Source organism: Schistocerca gregaria, chromosome 2 (assembly GCF_023897955.1).
Source record: "Schistocerca gregaria isolate iqSchGreg1 chromosome 2, iqSchGreg1.2, whole genome shotgun sequence".
Taxonomy (NCBI): domain Eukaryota; kingdom Metazoa; phylum Arthropoda; class Insecta; order Orthoptera; family Acrididae; genus Schistocerca; species Schistocerca gregaria.
Genome location: NC_064921.1, coordinates 896,531,633 through 896,551,509, shown reverse-complemented (window position 1 = coordinate 896,551,509; position 19,877 = coordinate 896,531,633).

The window sequence follows — 19,877 nt, the reverse complement described above, 5'->3', positions numbered from 1 at the left end:
ACGATGGGTTCGATGACGGTTTGGATGTACCGTGCACTATTCAGTCTCCCCTCGACGATCACCAGAGGTGTACGGCCAGTGTAGGAGATCTCTCCCCACACCATGATGCCGGGTGTTGGCCCTGTGTGCCTCGGTCGTATGCAGTCCTGATTGTGGCGCTCACCCGCACGGCGCCAAACACGCATACGACCATCATTGGCACCAAGGCAGAAGCGACTCTCATCGCTGAAGACGACACGTCTCCATTCGTCCCTCCATTCACGCCTGTCGCGACACCACTGGAGGCGGGCTGAACGATGTTGGGGCGTGAGCGGAAGACGGCCTAACGGTGTGCGGGACCGTAGCCCAGCTTCATGGAGACGGTTGCTAATGGTCCCCGCCGATACCCCAGGAGCAACAGTGTCCCTAATTTGCTGGGAAGTGGCAGTGCGGTCCCCTACGGCACTGCGTAGGATCCTACGGTCTTGGCGTACATCCGCAGCGCTGCGGTCTGGTCCTTGGTCGACGGGCACATGCACCTTCCGCCGACCACTGGCGACAACATCGATGTACTGTGGAGACCTCACGCCCCACGTGTTGAGCAATTCGGCGGTACGTCCACCCGGCCTCCCGCATGCACACTATACGCCCTCGCTCAAAGTGCGTCAACTGCACATACGGTTCACGTCCACGCTGTCGCGGCATGCTACCAGTGTTAAAGACTGCGATGGAGCTCTGTATGCCACGGCAAACTGGCTGACACTGGCGGCGGCGGTGCACAAATGCTGCGCAGCTAGCGCCAATCGACGTCCAACACCGCGGTTCCTGGTGTGTCCGCTGTGCCGTGCGTGTGATCATTGCTTGTACAGCCCTCTCGCAGTGTCCGGAGCAAGTATGGTGGGTCTGACACACCGGTGTCAATGTGTTCTTTTTTCCATTTCCAGGAGGGTATTTCAACTTGACATTTCTACCGATTCCTGAAAGAAAGCTAATTAACAGACGGATGGACAGATACAGTCAAATGACAAGTTGGAATAATTTTTTTTCTTGTTTTCAATTACAAATTAAAGATGTTAGTATTTTTCACTTTGTTGTACTGTGGAACCTCACTTCCTCCAAAATATCATGATTGTAGGTCAATAGGAAGTACTCTATAGGTTTTGGTGAATGAGTTTGAGTGTAACAAAATACAGGATAGAAATGACCTTATTTTCTTATTTTGTTCACTTAGAGGCTTCAGTTTCTTACACCACCAAGGGACCGTAAATCTTAATATTTGAAATAAATCTCAACTCGGTATGTCAAAACCATTGCTGAGAACAGGGGATTTTACAGTCGGACAGTTTGCCGGACAGCAAAGTGACCCTATTATTGCTCCATTTTTACAGGCTGAAAAACCGAGCTCTGAAAGCAACCTACTGAATGTGAGCTGTCATGTAGACAGTTCTGGAATCAGGCAGAACAAAACATACTTTGGTAGGAAGAGAATGGCAATATTGGACCAAATTTGCTATAACGCCTTCGTCCTTGCCCGAGACTTCCATGCACCCCCACCCCACCACAACGTCCTCCAACCAGCCCTCCCACCCCTCTCCCTCCCCCAATCCCTTCCCGTCCCATTCTCTCTCTCCTCCAATTCCAATCCCATTACCATTATCATTTCCCTTTGCAACAACAACTGGTGTTCAACATGAATTTTGAGTTCATATTTAGTTTTTGGCAATATTATCCGGGTATAATGTGCCTAACACCACTTGAGCTTTCCTAGGTTCCTTCGGCTCCATGGAATTATGCTATACGCCGCATTTTATAGTTCAGACAGACTGGAAGACGGTCTCCAAGTCATCGTCAGTACATGTGGACCATGTCCACTGGACTAACACGAAGGAAATGGTAGAGTGATTACTGTTCTTGCTAACATCGAAAAATTAAGAATATCAACAACGAGAGGGACGTCAAGTAGAAACGATTAATATTTGAAGTAGACAATGAAGTGAGACATTAGGAATACAAGGAAAAGTGTGCATTTCGCAAACTTGAAGGATAAAATATTTATGTGGGTTCTCTTCTTTCGAACGGTGTACTTATGAGCTTGGGAGCATGTAGCGAGAGATCATCTAGCCTCTGAGATACTACAAAACCCATCACGACTGTCGTACGTGTTTTCGAGGTCATCAACGTGCTCATGTGTGCTTTATGTATATCAACCCGTCAACAATTGCCGTCTGACCTACTCATCAATATGAATCGACGTTCCTGTTCCAACCTACGTGGTGTGAGACAGTTACGCAGTTACCATCATCAGAGTACAGTACCTGTAGAACTAACTGGTCCATGCGTGTGGAATTCAGTTGCGACATTTTACATTTCAGATTTAGAATTTGAGTCTCCGAAGAATATCTATGACGTCACTTCAGCCTGCCATTATGACAATAGAAAATGTTACTGCTTGCATGCATAAACACACAAAGATGTCTAAAGAAGCTGTTTTACACATTATATAATAAAAAACTATGTGTCTGGAGAATAATATTATTAAAATCAAATTCATCGTATGTTTTTATTCCGTCAAGCTCCTTCGTTGAAAATATGTTTCTACAGCTGAGACACGCACGAGTGGTAAAACCGGGTTTGTGATGAATATTTTCAAACTTGTGAATAACAGTGTTATTGGCAAAATTATGCAGAATGTGTGAAAAGTGACATTAAACTAGTAGCATATTGAGAAGGGAGATATGGAGCTGATGATATGATTACGTGCCGAATTTCAAGCACAATGTTGTATTTAAAGAAAGTTAAGTAGACTTCACTTTGTCTGTGACAAACATATCGCTAGATGAAGGGCTGTTTTAGACATTTATGTGCCCTCTGTCGTAGACTTCAATCGTGGATATATATTTTGAAGAACATTAGAGAAAAATACAAAACTAAATGAAGCACACATGGATTGCTTAATATATCACGCAACTACATCAATATTTATGATGTAATTAAAAGTGATGTGCAGTTGTGATCTGGCACTTCGGGATGGCTCCATAATAACATTTATAGCATCTCATTTGTCAATAATAAGAGCGTAGGTTTGTTGTGAGATGAATTACAGAGATCAGTTATTACAGAATTCGTGGTGCTGAGAGCAAAAATGTCAGCTTTTGAAACTAAAGACAGGAAATGCTTATCAAGTAAGGAATTAAGCCTTGATGACTACCGATGTTCTGGTTTTAGTTCGAAGGTTTGTTTGATGTAGCTGTCCATGCTCCCCTATCCTTTGCAAGGCACTTCATCTCTGAATAATCTGCTTACTTTAGTCGTCTCTTTGTCTCTATGATGGTTACCCCCTCCACTGCCCTCCCAAACTAAGTTGGCGATTACTTAATATCTCACAATGTGTCCTTTCAACCGATCACTTCTTTTAGTCAACCTGTGCCACAAGTTACTATGCTCTATTTCCCTTCTTCCCAATTTTATTCGATACCTCAATAGTTACGTGATTCACCCATCTTCCAAATTTCAAAAGCTTCTGTACTCTTCTTGTCTAACGTGTTTATAGACCGTGTTTCACTTCCCTACATGGCTACAGTCCAAATACCTCCAGAAAAGGCATATCAACACTTAAGTCTATAGCTGCTGCTAATAAACTTCTCTTCTTCCTAAACGCTTTACTTAGCATTGCCAGTCACCCCTTTACACATTCCCTCTCTCGACCCTCATTGTTATTTTACCACCCAAGTAGCAAAATTCATCTACTACATTTAGTGTGTTGTTTCCTAACCTGATTTCCCCAGCTCCACCTCGCTTAATTCGACTACAGTCCTTCCATTACCCTTGTTTTGCTTTCGTTGATGTTCGTATTATACCCTCCTTTCAAGACACGTTCCATTCCGTCCAACTGCTCTTCCAAGTCCTTTGCTGTATCTGACAGAATTACAATATCATCGGCAAACCTCCAAGTTTTCATTTCTTCTCCCTGAACTTTAAATACTGCTGCAAATTTTTCTTTTATTTCCTTTATTGCTTGTACACTGTATAGTACGAAAAACGTCGAGGATAGGCTGCGAGCCTTCTCTCTCCTGTCTCAACCACTGTTTCCCTTTCATGCCCATCGACTCTTTATAACTGCTGTCTGGTTTCTGTAGAAATTGTAAATAGCCTTCCACTCCCCGAATTTTAAGCCTGCTATCTTCAGAATTTCAAAGAGAGTATTCCAGTCAACATTGTCAAAAGCTTTCTATAAGGCTAAAAATGCTATAATTGTCAGTTTGCCTTCATCTACAATAACTCGTAAGGTCAGTATTAACTCGCATATTCCTACATTTCTCCAAAATAAAATTTTCCCCAAGAATGATGTTGACATTGCGAGTGCTCAGTGTATAATTCTACCTAGAAGATAGATCGAGCATTATTGAGTGAGGTCGTTTCCGACAAGACGTGACTAGCCACCACCTGTGCCAACATCAGGAGTTGAGTTAAGATTGATTTTTCAGTAAAGTACTGGTCGTAAATGTAATGTACTGGAACTGTAATCTATGTGTTATTGGATACGAGTACGTAGGAAACATGGAAACTTAAACTACAATCTACATGTAAAGATAATGTAATGCATTGAAATTGTAACCCATATGTTGTAGATATATTATGATTGTTAAAATGTAGCTGAGTTGTTATAATGAATTTTTCTTAATGGCTACCTCAACAAGAACTGTATGGAAAGTATTTTTGACATTTCACTTTGTATTAATATTCATTTATTTTGAGAAGCACTAATTCTGCTTAATATCCACTCTCAATTTAACTGAAAATTAACAGGCCATACAAATCACACAGTGCTGGGCAAAATATGTGGAACAAGAAATTATCACATTATTGGGAATATTACTTACATGTCACTAAGTGTGCGACATGCCTAAGTCTCATGTCAACGACTAAATAACGTAACATGGTCTTATAGACTAATAGTCGTATTACAAGAGAAGACTAAAAGTTAAAGATACATAATGCGACTGACTTTCTGCTCTGCAAATGAACATTAAAAAACAGTAATGCATGGTAGACAATATATACATTGCTGTGACCTGCTTTCATCACGTCTATACATCAACTGACATTAACATTTATCAAAACAACGACAGAAATAGGTGTAAGGCAATACCGCTATGTGAACTGCATGTTCTTCGGATTACCAAAACCTCCAGGAAAGGCAACGGGGATTATTTATTGACCTAAGTGACTGGCGTACCTGTGTAACACATGCTCATAAAATCTCTTTACACAGATTCTCCGTTCTCAAAATATAAACATAACAATCTTTGTATGCATAAGAAAACATGACCCGAAAAGGTAATAACATAGATGCACTAACAGTGTATATCCACCTTTTGCAGCAATGCAGGCTGCTATTCTCCCATGGAGACGATCGTAGAGATGCTGGATGTAGACCTGTGGAACGGCTTGCCATTCCATTTCCACCTGGCGCCTCAATTGGACCAGCGTTGGCGCTGGACGTGCAGACCGCGTGAGACGACGCTTCATCCAGTCCCAAACATGCTCAATGGGGGACAGATCCGGAGATCTTGCTGCCCAGGGTAGTTGACTTACAGCTTCTAGAGCACGTTGGGTGGCACGGGATACATGCGGACGTGCATTGTCCTGTTGGAACAGCAAGTTCCCTTGCCGGTCTAGGAATGGTAGAACGATGGGTTCGATGACGGTTTGAATGTACCGTGCACTATTCAGTGTCCCCTCGACGATCACCAGAGGTGTACGGCCAGTGTAGAAGATCGCTCCCCCCCACCATGATGCCGGGTGTTGGCCCTGTGTGCCTCGGTCGTATGCAGTCCTGATTGTCGCGCTCACCTGCACGGCGCCAAACACGCATACGACCATGATTAGCACCAAGGTAGAAGCGACTGTCATCGCTGAAGACGACACGTCTCCATTCGTCCCTCCATTCACGCCTGTCACGACACCACTGGAGGCGGGCTGCACGATGTTGGGGCGTGAGCGGAAGACGGCCTAACGGTGTGGGGGACCGTAGCCCAGCTTCGTGGAGATGGTTGCGAATGGTCCTCGCCGATACCCCAGGAGCAACAGTGTCCCTAATTTGCTGGGAAGTGGCGGTGCGGTCCCCTACGGCACTGCGTAGGATCCTACGGTCTTGGCGGGCATCCGCAGCGCTGCGGTCCGGTCCCAGGTCGACGGGCACGTGCACCTTCCGTCGACCACTGGCGACAACATCGATGTGCTGTGGAGACCTCACGCCCCACGTGTTGAGCAGTTCGGCGGTACGTCCACCCGGCCTCCCGCATCCCCACTATACGCCCTCACTCAAAGTCCGTCAACTGCACATACGGTTCACGTCCACGCTGTCGCGGCATGCTACCAGTGTTAAAGACTGCGATGGAGCTCCGTATGCCACGGCAAACTGGCTGACACTGACGGTGGCGGTGCACAAATGCTGCGCAGCTAACGCCATTCGACGGCCAACACTGCGGTTCCTGGTGTGTCCGCTGTGCCGTGCGTGTGATCATTGCTTGTAAAACCCTCTCGCAGTGTCCGGAGAGTATGGTGGGTCTGACACACCGGTGTCAATGTGTTCTTTTTTCCTTTTCCAGGAGTGTATATAGTCATCAACAAGGATACAATAACGCCTGAGACCATCGCAAAGGATACTGTTCATGGAGAGATGTTTCTAAAGACTAAATGTCATGTTTGATAAGTACAATGATAACGTAATTCAAAGAGTTAAAGTTAAAAAGTAAATAGGCCATAAATGCAGAGGAAAGAAGCTGCAACAACATAAACACTCAACAATGTGTATGTGTGTGTGTGTGTGTGTGTGTGTGTGTGTGTTTGTGTGTGTGAAGAGGAGGACCCTATGCTCATTATTAAGGAATTACTGAAATCGTAGACTGTGGAAATCACAAAGTGGAACTTTCGCGAAATGATGAATAGTGTGGAGTATACAGATCTAGAAGACGTATGAATTAACAACAAAGATAAGACGAATGAAGTAGCAATGAATAGGTATAATAGGAACAAATGGTAGAGGGTGTAAAGAAAAGAATTCTTTGGAAGTAACTACCAAGATAACTTTCTTCCAAGTTGCTCATAAAACTACATCAACTGTCGAAGTACATGATGAACAGCAGTTTTTACTTTCAGTTTACACAAAACGAAAGCTATTGCGGTACATATTTACAGCTGGTATTTTAATACCGTCTGTTGGTTTTATTAACAATATCTATGGATTTAGCTAATTTGTTAATCAAATAGCTCATGCAGTAGCAGTAAATGAGCTAATAACGCAGTCAAATTAATTTGTTTGTATTTCCATAAATGTAATTATAGTTCAGGTAAGGTAATTAACATTTCATTTCAATTAGCAGACTGTTTATACCTAAGTCAAACAGCTCGGGCATCTTGCAGAACGCTGTTAAATATCCATGTAACTAATCTTAAAATATGGAATAATACACTTGTGAAGTGTATGTCCCATTAGCACTTCCAAACGTACGTGATTGTTGAGATCAGGCCGAACAATGCAATCACAATAATTGAGTACATAGTAAGTAACGAAGCCCTTTAAAATTGTCTTAAACTGAAACATGTTTAATGTTCTTGGCCATTGAATGGTCTATGAGAACACTTGCGTTACTGAGATCGACAATTACTCCAAAATATTTGGTCGATTGTAACTGGTAGCTCAGTCTTTGAATTAACTGAAAGCAAAAAAAAATTGTTACTGCTCCATGTGCATTTGAAAGATCTCCATATGCATATTAACTCCATTAGTTACAATCCCTCATCGTCAGTTAAGGTTTTCACTCCTCCATGTTTGGAGCCATGATGAAAACAGTATGTGACACTATCTTTAAAACGTACATCTGTAGCCTGTGGTAACTGAGTAAATTACACCCGTCGAAGCTTTATTTGAATCAATTGATGTAAACCGAATCAACGTGGTACAATCAATTTTCTGGTTACAACACTCGTAACGTTCCAGACAAAATAAACCCATGTTACCGTTTCCTGTTGCTACCAAATAAGAAGCAAGTCGGATGGAAATACCCTCAAAATAGATGTAAATACTCTATACCTATAAACATAGAGAGGCAATAAAACAGTTTGACCAATTGTGGCATTTCACCACAGCAAATATGTGATAATAATTGCAGTAACACTTGAGTACCACCTTTTGCATTACACAGTATTTTCTTCTAGGGTCGGCATTGTGAAGATACGATGTAACATGTGGACTTCTGCTGTGCCCCGACATGAATTATAATTGTTAAAAAAATATCTTCTGTCATCAATCGTTTCACTGAATAAATGCTGTTCTCCGATTCCTCAGTCCTTTTATATCTACTACACTCTGCTTGTTCGATGTTACTTCATTTTTTCTTTCGATTCTTAATGTCGTTGAGACCACATCGAGTGTACACATTTTTCATCATTTCATGGGCTTGCATTTTAATCATTCATTATTTTGTTAGATTTTTAACTTCATCGCATTTCTATGGCAGTTTAACATTCCGTTGACATCGAGGTCGTTAGAGTGCATCAGACTTTTTTCTGAGTCCTTTCTACTTTTCAGAAGCATTTTGTGAAAACATAAAACAAATCGGCAGTCTCCTAGAAACGTTCTCTTTCGTGCAATTGGAAGAAGGTTTTCGCTCTTCTACTGGTAGGTTCCAGTAGCCACTTTTTTACTTTGCTCTTGTTGGATTCAACATCCTATTTGCTGGAACGATTCTTCTGTGAGACACTAGATCTTCCAATAAAATTTACTCTTTATACAGCTCACGATCATGTTATTTCAAAGTATTAATATTCTTTCATTCTCATCTGGCATTTTACCGGATCTTTTTTTGTCGACAAGCAGGAATATTTTCTGATACAGCCATGAATTTTACTTCTCAGTTTCTTCCGTATCCATTTAAACCCATTCTTTTGTATTTAGTTCAATATACACTCCTGGGAATTGAAATAAGAACACCGTGAATTCATTGTCCCAGGAAGGGGAAACTTTATTGACACATTCATGGGGTCAGATACATCACATGATCACACTCACAGAACCATAGGCACATAGACACAGGCAACAGAGCATGCACAATGTCGGCACTAGTACAGTGTATATCCACCTTTCGCAGCAATGCAGGCTGCTATTCTCCCATGGAGACGATCGTAGAGATGCTTGATGTAGTCCTGTGGAACGGCTTGCCATGCCATTTCCACCTGGCGCCTCAGTTGGACCAGCGTTCGTGCTGGACGTGCATTTCCAGGAGTGTATATTGCCATCTACAATCTTCTACTAATGTAACAGAAAACATCAGCATAGTTAGAGTAATTCAGAACTATTAAGAGCACTGATAATTAAAAAAATTGATTATACCCTTTAGATTTCATTACATTAATTTATGCACCTGAATAAAGCGTCAACGATTCTAGTTTTATTCAATAATCGAAGGTTGTGGATGGCGCAAAGATATGCGTTTTACAAATAATATCAAATACCATTTTCACCATTCATGAATTAGCATATTAACCGCTACACTAGACTGTACCCAGTTCGTTTCATCTGTCTTAAATATTCAATTTCCTATTTTATCGAACGCTCTTTTACCTGCATTTGTCTAAAAGAAGACCACTGCGTTTGCAACACTTCTATTAAAAGTGTCTTGTGTTCCTTCCAGGTATTAGAAAATTTGTCCTACAAGAACTTTTTCATGTGATAAAAGATAAACCAGTGAACAAAAAACGATGAGCAGTCTTATTTACCTGAGGCTCTGGTGATGTTATACATTCTGTCGTATGTTTTACACCTACTTCATCCAGTGGTGTCTGGCCAGCAGTTGGGTTTCGAAGATTTATTCGGAAAATTCACATCCAGGACGAGGAAGATGCTGGTAATTTAGTATTGATAGGGTAAAAATTGTTGTTTTGCCACAAATATTCTTTGTGGAGAAACAGCAGAACGTTTTTCGAATATGAGTGGATCAGAACTATAACCGCTATACTATATTTATTTTAAAACAGTATCAGTTATACATGTTTCCTGGTTTAACTTTCGCAACAAATTTCTTCTTTATGAAGTGTTAACCATATCTCAAGAGCTTATCGAGGTCTAAAATTAGACTTACTCTTGGATATCTGGTGATATATGTTTTAAGATTTGTATAATATCCAGAAATTTGATCCGTCATTATACGCTTGTTTTTATCATTTGATGCCTTCTTATTCATTTCCAAACCGACGTAAGATATTAATCCAGTTTTACTCTGTAATCTCATTCGCTTGAAAGACAAATATGTACACTGTGATCCGCTATATTCACAGACAGAAAACGTAGTTCTCGAAGGGTAACAAAAGTCCTTGAATCTCAACTATATGAACTTCTTCCGATCAAATAGTCAGCCTTCCACCAAGGCGACGACGTACTAAGAAGATCTGCAAGGCAGTTAAAGTTCTCCTTACCTTACGATGTTTTCCACATAGCGGCTGTTTACAACGTTCCTCTACTGACGCTGTTTGCGCATGAGCAGGAATTACTCGGTTATACCCAGACACTCTACGAAATTGCATCAGTAGCGACGCTCCGGTTATTTGTAGCTCTTCAAATATTGACGACTCGTCGACTTCTCCGGCGTCCCGGCGTCTCAAGAACAGTATTAAACGTAATAGACATATCTGAGACATAATTTACGTGCCTCTGTTACATAAATATCTTTTCCACTTGAATTACTCGTCTGGATGAAATACTTGCTCTAAGAAAGTCCAGTCTCGAGGAATAATAATAATAACCGTGTTGTCTTACCTAAAACTGTATCTGACGACTCAGTATGGTCAAAGGAATATTCCCTGTGAAGATATTACCTGCATTACAGATACGTCACTGGAGATACGTCTGATGGAGAATAAAATGAACAATTATCCGTACGATTACTGCTGTCGCTAATCACAAAAGTGGTTAAAAATGCATATTGTTATCAATATAGAAGAGTGCTAGATATTAAAGACGTCATTCTGATTTGAAAGTATTAAGATTTTCTAAAAATATAAGTAATCCTCTACTTCGTGTATTCTTGGTTATGAACTTCCTCATCAAAAAATTATTTCAGAACTCAGTCGGTTTTAAATCCATTCTAATTAATTTTACAATACAGTGCCACTAAAGTTCACATTATAGTACATGGGTAACTAACCTGTTTCAGGCAGTATGAATGAAAGTCGAATAAAACAATTTGTCTTTGTCAGTCACTTTTCATTTTTCCCACGACTCTTTTCGAGAGTTCAATTGTAAGTAACTCCACCACCATTTCAGATGTGTAGTCTTAGTGCCATATGACAATCAAATGTGCCTGTTATACTTTCTGTAGCAAAATGGAATCAAAACAAACAACTAGGTTCAACCAGGTGGTACGCATGTTACAAGATGTCGCTATTTTCCACCTGGATAAGAGAGTATAAACTCACGAAACACGTCGTGAGAGAAAATAAAATGTGCCTGACACAGATAAATACTTTTATTTTAAGTTTTACTGTCAAAAGACCCGCAATTTTCTTTAAAAAACAGTCTAAGATCGTCGACATAACGAACAGCAGTATGAGATTAGTCACAGTACACATACTCTGCGAGCCATATCAAACTGAACTACTTTAATCAGTCGTAGCATTTGAAGCAATAGCTGATCACATTTACTACTTTGGGGAATGATAATATACAATTTGGAGATTGCATACATAGCTACAAAGTCCTCACAGCAAATGTAAGAAGACCGCTCCTTCAGTATCGATGTACAGCTGTACTCGTTTCACCGTATTCTGGTAAATTCTGTGAAGTACCACCTCGTCAATGTTGCTTATTTCGTGTGCAGTGGCTTCACAGAGCTCTACATTTTTGTGGTCGATTCTTGTGAACACGGGTTTTAAGAAACACTACACAGAAAAATTCCCCGGGAACGGGGGGAGAAAGGCGGGTTATGTCAGGTGATTAGGGGGGGGGGGCGACATTATTGGGTCACCAATGGAGCTGGTTACAAGGGACATGGAAGGGTTACACGTGTGACACGTTGCTCCATCTTAGTGGAAATAATATTCTGTATGTTCGACATCATACAGCTCCTCCATAAGTGTACGAAGATGTCCATATAAACAGCAGTGTCTACGGTCGTATCACAGAAAATGATCCAACAATCCTAGAATCTGGCACCGCGCACAACGTTCCTACTTCTTCACCATGCAGTAGAGTTTCTTGGATGATAAGGGGTTAACACCAAAACGGTATCCTCTGTTTTGTTTCTTGATGTAATCTAACAGTTGGAACCATGACTCATATGTTAGATTAGATTAGATTAGATTAGATTAATACTTGTTCCATAGATCATGAATACGACACTTCGTAATGATGTGGAACGTGTCAGGTTAATAAAAGATGTCTGTACAAGAAATTACATTACACAAAATATTGCATGACACTAATGATTAAGTTTTTTTTTTTTTTTTTTTTTTTTTTTTTTTTTTTTTTTTTTTTTTTTACTTACTTACTTTATATCTAAAAATTCAGCCAATGAGTAGAAGGAGTTGTCATCTAGAAATTCTTTTAATTTATTTTTAAATGTTAGTTGGCTATCTGTCAGGCTTTTGATGCTGTTTGGTAGGTGCCCAAAGACTTTTGTGGCAGCATAATTTACCCCTTTCTGTGCCAAAGTCAGATTTAACCCTGCATGGTGAAGATCATCCTTTCTCCTGGTGTTATAGGTATGCACACTGCTATTACTTTTGAATTGGGTTGGATTATTATCAACAAATTTCATAAGGGAATATATATACTGTGAGGTTACTGTGAGGATCCCTAGATCCTTAAATAGATGTCTGCAGGATGACCGTGGGTGGGCTCCAGCAATTATTCTGATTACACGTTTTTGTGCAATGAATACTTTTCTACTCAACGATGAATTACCCCAGAATATGATGCCATACGAAAGCAGTGAATGAAAGTAGGCATAGTAAGCTAATTTACTGAGATTCTTATCACCAAAATTTGCAATAACCCTAATAGCATACGTAGCTGAACTCAGACGTTTCAGCAGACCATCAATGTGTTGCTTCCAGTTTAACCTCTCATCAATGGACACACCTAAAAATTTTGAAAATTCTACCTTAGCTACAGACTTCTGTTCAAATTCTATATTTATTACTGGAGTTTTGCCATTTACTGTACGGAACTGTATATACTGTGTTTTATCAAAATTTAAAGAGAGTCCGTTTGCTGAGAACCACTTAATAATTTTGTGAAAAACATCATTTACAATTACATCACTTAGTTCTTGGTTTTTGGATGTTATTACTATACTTGTATCATCAGCAAAAAGAACTAACTTTGCATCTTCATCAATGTGGAATGGTAAGTCATTAATGTATATCAAGAACAGTAAAGGACCTAAGACCGAACCCTGTGGGACCCCGTGCTTGATAGCACCCCAGTTTGAGGAATCAGCTGTTTTAACATTACACGAACCACTTATTTCAACTTTCTGCATTCTTCCAGTTAAGTATGAATTAAACCATTTGTGCACTGCCCCACTCAAACCATAATGATTTAGCTTATCTAAAAGAATTCCATGATTTACACAATCAAAGGCCTTTGAGAGATCACAAAAAATACCAACGGGTGATGTCCGGTTATTCAGAGCATTTAATATTTGATCAGTGAAAGCATATATAGCATTTTCTGTTGAAAAGCCTTTCTGAAAACCAAACTGACATTTTGTTAGTACTTTATTTTTACAAATATGGGAGGCTACTCTTGAATACATTACTTTCTCAAAAATTTTTGATAGAGCTGTCAGAAGAGAGATTGGGCGGTAGTTGTTGACATCCGACATATCCCCCTTTTTATGCAATGGTTTTACAATGGCATATTTCAGTCTATCAGGGAAAACACCCTGCTCCAAAGAGCTATTACATACGTGGCTGAGAATTCTACTTATCTGTGGGGAACAAGCTTTAAGTACTTTGCTGGAAATGCCATCAATTCCGTAAGAGCTTTTACTTTTCAGTGAGTTTATTATTTTACTGATTTCAGAGGGAGAGGTTGGTGGAATTACAGCTGTTTCAAACTGTGCAGGTATGGCCTCTTCTATTAATAGCCTTGCCTCTTCTAGTGAAGATCTAGATCCTATTTTCTCCACAACATTTAAAAAATGATTATTCAAAATATTTTCAATTTCTGATTGTTTGTTAGTGCACTTGTCATTCAATTTTATTGCACTAAAGTCTTCCTGTGCTCTTGGTTGCCCTGTTTCCCTTTCAATAATATTCCAAATTGCTTTAATTTTATTATCAGAGTTACTGATCTCAGACATGATACACATGCTTCTGGACTTTTTAATAACTTTTCTTAGTACCGCACAATAGTTTTTATAATATTGAACAATTTCGGGGTCAGTACTCCATCTTGCTGTTAGATACAGTTCTCTTTTGCGGTTGCAAGATATTCTTATTCCTTTAGTTAGCCAAGGTTTTTTATATGTTTTCTTGGAATTATGTTTAACTATTTTCTTGGGAAAACAATTTTCAAATACCCTTAAAAATGTATTGTGAAATAAGTTATATTTCAAGTTTGCATCGGGTTCCTTATACACTTCATCCCAGTCTAGCTGCTGTAGGATTTCCCTAAAGTTTGCAATATTTATATTGTTAATTGAACGCACTGCTTTGAAAGTCTGATTTATTATACTGCATGGAGCTATGTCATGTACTGTAACAAGCTGTGCACTATGATCTGAAAGACCATTCTCAACAGGATAAGCATTTATGTCCTTAAACTTATCTTGGTCTATAAAAAAGTTATCTATCAATGTACTGCTGTTCTTTGTTATCCGAGTAGGAAAATCAATGACGGAGCTCAAATTGAAAGAACTGAGTAATACTAAAAGGTCATTCTTCGTATTACACTCTTTCAGGGAATCAACATTGAAATCCCCACAAATGATAATTTGCTTCCCCCTGTCTGACAGATAGCACAACAAAGCATCCAAGTTTTCCAGAAATAGCTGGAAATTCCCTGAGGGGGACCTATACACTGTTACAATTATGAAAGTGCCATCCTTTAGTTTAAGTTCAGTGGCACATGCTTCCATATGTTGCTCTACACAAAATTTTTTAGTTTCTAAATTTTTTGCACTGTGGAAGCTTTTGACATATATGGCAACTCCTCCTCTCATCATATTATCTCTACTTACATGTGCAGCTAATTTGTACCCATTGATGCTAACCTTTTGCATATCAGTGACAATGTGATGCTCAGACAGGCATAGTACATCTATTACATTCTCAGTTTCTATATCTTCTAAACAAAGCAGAAGCTCATCAATTTTATTGTTCAATCCCCCAATATTTTGATGAAATATACTAACATTTTTCATTTTACTTTTGCAACTATCTTGAACTTTTTTGACATCTTTAGTACTTGCATGGCTGAGTTTCCCACTGGACACTGATCTTACACTAAAAAAGAGTTTCCACCATGAGATGTAGTTCCTCCCCCCTTTAAATTTCCTGCTATCAGCCCAGCCAGTTTACCCTTCCCTTTCCTGTTGAGGTGTAGGCCATGTCGAGTATAGTCCCACCTACAGAGTGAATCAACACGAACCACACCAATGTGTGACCCCGCATCAGATCCAAGTAGCCGTTCCAACTCCAAATTAACTCTCCTGACAGAAGAGGTCAAATGAGGACGGTCGTGGCGCTCCAGAACCGACACAAACCCAACACTGGTATGATTCGATGCCGATGCAATATTTGCCAGGTCACACTCTATGCTGTACCCCGGATCTCTGTCAATACTGTTGCCCGGCCCACCCACAATAACCACGGTGTCTTCCTTAGTAAAACCTTTACATAGTGAACCTAAATCCTCTGTAACCTGCCCAAGTTCAGCACTAGGTTTGAAAAAACTTGTGACCTGGTAATCCAACCCTAATTCATCCTGCAGAAGTTGGCCCACACCCCTAGCATGCGAACTACCTAGCAACAAGACTTTCTTTCTCTTTGCAGACTTCCCTACATTCTTAATCAATTTGCTGCTGAAAGCTTGTTGAGCCCTGTGTACATCTACTTCTGTGAGAGGCTCATCAGTTTCTGACTGAGGCAACAGGTCAAACCTATTTTGTACATTAATAACAAAGCGGTCAGAAGAATTTCTTGGCCTGTTCCTCATGCCTGTTGCCACTTCCCACCCCTGTTTACCCTTCTCCCCCCTTAACCTGCCCAGTTCTCGCCTAGCCTCATCTAACTCAGCCTGAAGGGCAGCAATTTTCCCCTCCTGTTCCACAATCTTCCTATCTCTACTGCATAGCCTACAGAACCACTGATGAGTCTCGCTCATTTTCCCAATTCCCACGCCACTACAGTCGCCCCAATGAAAAAAGTTACTACATCCATCACACCAGACCCCGGAGCTAACGATCCTACGGCACGTCAGGTACTTTACACTCATGGTACAAATCTATTTTAGTGACAGAAAGACAATTAAGTTACCGGAAAACAATGAAAATACGTGTACGAAAAATTAGGCCTACTCGCGACTATGTAAACAGTGGTTCAGAAGTTTTTTACTGGAAATTACTTAAGAGATGACGATACTCTACAGATATAAATGGGCAGCAAACGTATTTAGCACACTAAACTATCAGTAAATGCACTTAAGATTGCGGGATGAAGTTTAATCTGAAAACTCAAAAGTTCGGCCTGGCCGCGATATGTAAACAAAATGAACTTTACGTGATTACTGTGAAAATACGCGAGTAAGACAAAAACCTTTAATGGTATGCTTGCAGAGCACTATAATTAACGTAATAAATTAGTTTTAAGTGTTAAAAAACAGTTTATTACTACTTAAATTACTTATCTTGTACAAGAGCTGTGACTCAGACGTCCGTGTAGCAGGCGCAGGGCTACCAACGAAATAATAAATGTAAAATAAGTTATGGATAGAACGTTTCGGTGTTGAATAAGAAAGCCCTGAAATCATCGGCAGTACCGGATTTTTTTCTCATCATCTGTTTCTTGCAATGGTTGTATCAAGTGGACTCTGCGTGATCGCAGTGCCGTTTTATTCGCAGCTCGCTGCCATGTGCCATAAGAAATGCTTATCTCCTGGATCAGTCTACACAACAATTTCCTTAGAGAGTTCTGCAAATGTCTTGAATTTTATCAGCATCCTCTGCACCTAATGATGGTGCTTGTTTACCTCTGTCACTCTTTGTACACCATTGGTTCCCAGCTTCCTTATGACAGATAATATGGTTACCTTTGTTGGAACATAGCGAACATTGAATTTTTTCCTGAATGCCCGTTGTGTTGTAACCAATGAGTCTGTTTTGCAATACGTTTTCACAACAAAATCACGTTTTCGAAGTGAGTACTGCATGATTCTGCCGGCAACAGACTGCGAAAGGATCACTGATTTGTTCGTTACTGTCACGCGGCTCGAACTACACACTCACAGACTACACAAACCACGACCGTCAAGGCTACGAACGAAGTAACAGGACCAGAGCAAGTGAGGCGCTATACTAGACTCTTGCAGAAACGGCAATCAGCTTGCCGACAATGGGCGATACTTCTGATAATACCAAAGCTATCAAGGTCATTAAAATAACTTCCTGTTTCAACGAGTTTTTGAAGCGAAACTATGACCGATTGAAGTAGTACAGGTTTGTATTGCCCCCCCCCCCCTTACATATCTGAAATAGTATAGCTTTGTTCAAATGAGTGACAGAAGTGCTGATCTAAGCAGTTACAAAACTAAGCGGTACTCTGCTTGGAGGTGATAAGACGATATGCTGAGTCGAACATTGTGTTGTGCACTGCACCTTTCAGGACCAAATGTCAGTTATTAGTACTAGGGCTATCATTTACAAAGTGTTACCGGAGTAACCTGTGTTTTCATATTACGCCATACACACAATGTTACCGGAGTAGCCTGTGTTTTCATATTATGCCACACACACAATAATGTCGTCGATCCAATGCTTTCACAACATTTTCTCAATGCCAAGTTATCGTGTCCCCGAGGGCGTGTTAATTGTTGAGTGACTGCTGTCCAATTTTGTCTTGCGGTAGGTTCAAGCACTCAAACGCTTTGGAAGGGCGAGTTGTAAATCTAGAACCACTCACCGGTGATGCAAATGCCTTAACAGAAAACGTTTCTAACGTGTGATCGAGATTTCATCTCAAGATTGAGATACGGTAGGGTTTCGATGCCAATCTGAACACCCATATCGTGGTCTCTACTGGACGTACACTACAAGGTCGAATAACTTCCAAGGATTATATTTCCAGTTTGGCTGATCAGGTCCATCCTATGGTACCATCTTAGTTTCCCAACGGTAATATTATATTTCAAGACGACAGAGCACCTGATTACACATATCGCATCACACAGGCTGTTTTTGTGGGCATGCGGATTGATTGTCTCATCTCCAAATATCACCACAGTGATCAGACCTCACTACTATAGAGCCTTTGTGGTCTACTTTGGAAATAAGGGTGCGAGGTTGCTATCCACCTACATCATCGTTACCCAATCTTGTCACAGTTTTGCAGGAGTAATGGTATAAGGTTCACCTGAAAACCACAAACTGACCTGATCTGTAATTATCCTTTCGGGGACGAGTGGAGGCTGTTTTGGATGCCAAAGTTTTTGCCGCTCCGTATTAGGCTCACCCTCAAAAAAATAACTCTACAAGAAAAAAAATGCACACCTATGTAAATAAATATGTCCTTTTGTGAGTAACAGGAAAAAATACTTTATCTGAAACACCACATATATAACGTAGGTGCAGATACATAGGATACCTTTAGCTAGTTCGATACAGTATTGATAAGGTCCCTGTAGTGGCTACTGATTCTCCTGGATATCTTGATTCATCCATTGCAGCTTTCATGCGAGGCCTATGTTAATGGAAACATTTCTTATTCCGGCGATTCCCGAGTGATTCGCGCGGCATTCTCACATCTTCCCAGAGGCCGGCCGCGCTGGCGCAGAGCCGGCCCCTGTGGAGCGGCTTGCGGCCACCCGCAGCGCACGCCTGATAAACGAGCCCCGCGTGGTGCCAATTCGCTGCTCTATCTTTAGCGGCAGGCGTCGGCGGCCCTCCCGCAGAAAGCACAACACACAAGACTGCGGCACCGCCACGCCGTTGCCTCCACGTGACGCCACGCCACAGCTCGCGACGGCAGCACGTGCTCGTCTCTCCACACACAGGTCGTACACGTGGCACAGTCGTCCTAACGGCTGTAATTGTCCTACGGGCTATTATTTCTTGTATGATGTATATCGTGATACGTTTATCGTTTGAGTGCTTTGTGTTCTACTATCCTATAAGGAAGAACGAAAAGTATACCTTGCTAACAACCTTGTTTGTGTGTGTTAATTTGTTGGCAAAAAGAAAAAAAGCAACGATTTCTCCTTGAATGTTACTTGCAGGTCTGTTTCCGAAAGTTTCAGTCTATTACAGTACGGACCAGTATGAGAGGCAGCTTCACGTTGCGATCGCTGCCAAACCACAATAAAATGATCGCTGCAACAAGCAATAAACACAGGATCTCCAGTGGACATGTAAGTATGTGACGTGCTGAATGGCTTTCGCTTCGTCCAATGTAACTAGTGTCTACCACAGAGACCAAACAAAAACCAAACTAATATCCACAACAGTGGCGCGCCTTCCGATATCATTGGGCGTAGGAGTGACACCGCCTCATGAGACGATTGCCCAACTCTGGACGTGCAGTGCGTGGAGTCTCTGAGGAGAAGAAACTTTGGCAGATTTCAGTATCAATTCATATAGATATAAATAAATGAGCCTATCAGAAGCATGATACACGAAAAT